The sequence below is a fragment of the Austrofundulus limnaeus genome, unplaced genomic scaffold (genome assembly GCF_001266775.1).
Source record: "Austrofundulus limnaeus strain Quisiro unplaced genomic scaffold, Austrofundulus_limnaeus-1.0 Scaffold636, whole genome shotgun sequence".
In the NCBI taxonomy this organism is placed as follows: domain Eukaryota; kingdom Metazoa; phylum Chordata; class Actinopteri; order Cyprinodontiformes; family Rivulidae; genus Austrofundulus; species Austrofundulus limnaeus.
Window position 1 is genome coordinate 288,675 of NW_013953038.1, and position 2,430 is coordinate 291,104.

The window sequence follows — 2,430 nt, forward strand, 5'->3', positions numbered from 1 at the left end:
CCCTTGCGCGTGTTTAACCTGCTCTAGCTCCAAAACTACAACACCTACACTCTTCAAATCTGGACTAGATTATTCTACACTAATAGTGAAATATGTAAAACTAAGTTTGAGCTTTGGGAAACCTTTGTCTGATTTTTGAAACATCAATAAAGTTTGTTTTTCATCATTTTATAGGCAACTGGACCACATTAGATCTGGTCCAGCCCAAAAACCACAAAACCTGGACTCTTCAAACCAGGACTAGATTATTCTACACTAAAAGAAGAAGAATAAAAACTAAGTTTGAGCGTTAGGCAACTTTGGTCCAGATGCCTGAAAAATGATGATAAACAAACTTTATTGATGTTTCACAAATCAGACAAAGGTTTCCCAAAGCTCAAACTTAGTTTTACATATTTCACTATTAGTGTAGAATAATCTAGTCCTGGTTTGAAGAGTCCAGGTGTTGTGGTTTTTGAGTTGGACCAGGTCTAATGTGGTCCAGTTGCATAAAAACGATGAAAATCCAACTTTGTTGAAGTTTCACAAATCAGACAAAGCTTTCCCAAATCCCAAACGTGTTTTTAAATATTCTTCTATTAGTGTAGAATAATCTCGTCCAGATTTGAAGAGTGTAGGTGTTGTAGTTTTTGAGCTAGAACAGGTTAAACACGAGCAAGGGAGTGAAAAATTAGTTGTAATATCCCTTTAGTCATTTCCCGATTTAAACATTTTACTCGTATAATCCACAAAACGTGGAACGTCATTTGTTTAGGTTTTAAAACCTGTCCTAATGTGTGTGTTWTACGAACATTTTTTCAAAAATAAAACCGCTTTCTTGCTACAGTTTGAAATCATTTTATAAATGGACAAAGTGTGTTTTGATCAATGCCTAAAAAGTAACACACAAACACACAAAGCAGCGCACACATGTAGCTACTACCACGTCAAATTTTATCTCCATACATGCTAAACTAACCAAGTTATTGCCATTATTGTTTCGGTTACTCTCAGTTGGCTGTGGCGGCCATCTTAAAGTCAGTTGACTTTGAAAGTTGACCAGTCGTAGAGCTATATTTAATGATTAACTTGTGAAAGTTTCAAAAAAATCCATTCAGTTTTTCATGAGATATTTTGCTAACAGACATAAAACAGGGTTGAMTCCAAACGTTAATGCTGAAGTTTAAGGCAACACTCTCACACAATGAGCAACACTTGGATCACGTGTTTATTACCAATCTCAGCAGCTGCCGTGCCAAATTTGAGCTCGAAACATGTAAAACGGACCGAGCTTTAACCACTTTGATGTTCTACTTTCAGTGTCTGYGGCAGCCATATTAAACAGGGTTGACTCCAAACGTTAATCAATTGTAGATGTGYATCCAGTAAATAATTTCTGCAAATTCCTTTAAAATGTGCCCAAGGATACATGAAATATTTTGCTAACAGACAGACACAAATGCACTTAATAGAGGCCAATAACAATTATCTGGAACAATATGGCTGAGGCACGGCTTGAGGAGCGTCCTCAGCCATATTGTTGCAGCTTTTAAATAAGCTTACTGTTTGAGTCAAAGGGATTAACGCCCTCAGGAGTCTCTCCACGTTTAGAAACCGTTACGTTAACGAAGCTGTGGTGTTTTACACCCACCTGTGTCTGAAGAYGGCCCCCATGCTCTGCCAGGGTTCCCCTTCCGAGTCCAAAGTGGCAGCAGGAGAAGGAAGGGAGGRATCCTGCTGCCTTCTAATAATCCCTGTTGAGCAGACAGGTCCGCCACACCTACAGGACCTGCCCAGTCACATGATGGCCTCTGCACKCCTGGCTTTACAGCGCCGGAGCCGTGTGAGCACAAACCTGGCAAAACTGCTCTGAAGAATAAGAGCTGCTCCTCGGAGACGCATTAATGCTAAAAGTATAAACGACTGAAGYTGTTCAAGCTGCTAATCCTCATAATCTAATCCTCTGATCGGCTGTTTGTTTGTAACGCTGTAGAACAGAAACACAAAGAAATCTGCCTCGTTCCCACCTCAACAATCAAACAAACATCACATCTGACAAACCAATAAAAGAAAAAAATAGGTAATTTTGGAATCTTATGGCAACAACGCATCTAAAAGAAAGGCTGTAAAAGTGAGTGATACGAATAAGAAAACAGATAGAGGAGCATTTTACCGCTGATGAAGTCTATATTTTTAATCAGTGGATTATTTTAGGGTGAGTTCACACCGGACACATTTGGTCCGCTTTAAACGGTCCAGAGTTCMCGTCCTCCGTTGTTCTGGACCTTCTATGCAGGTGTGAACCCTGGTGCGTACCAAACAACCAGAACGGGACCGACTTTGGTGCGGTTCGCTTCTGAGGTGAAACAAACCGGCCTCAGCCTGAACCAACTGCAGGAAACGTGCACCTTTATAGGCTGTGTCCAAAACAGCAGGACGGGTCCTCCGAAG

General features: G+C 40.5%; 1 protein-coding gene across 1 annotated transcript in view; it reads right to left on the bottom strand.

Annotated features, from left to right (window-relative positions):
- The window catches only part of LOC106531458 (protein cordon-bleu), a 44,282-nt gene extending 42,559 nt beyond the window's left edge, over positions 1 to 1,723 (bottom strand). The window contains exon 1 of the mRNA XM_014027332.1: positions 1,631 to 1,723. The gene's annotated coding sequence lies outside the window, so the exon portion shown is untranslated. The remainder of the gene's footprint in view (positions 1 to 1,630) is intronic.
- Positions 1,724 to 2,430: the final 707 nt, after the last annotated feature.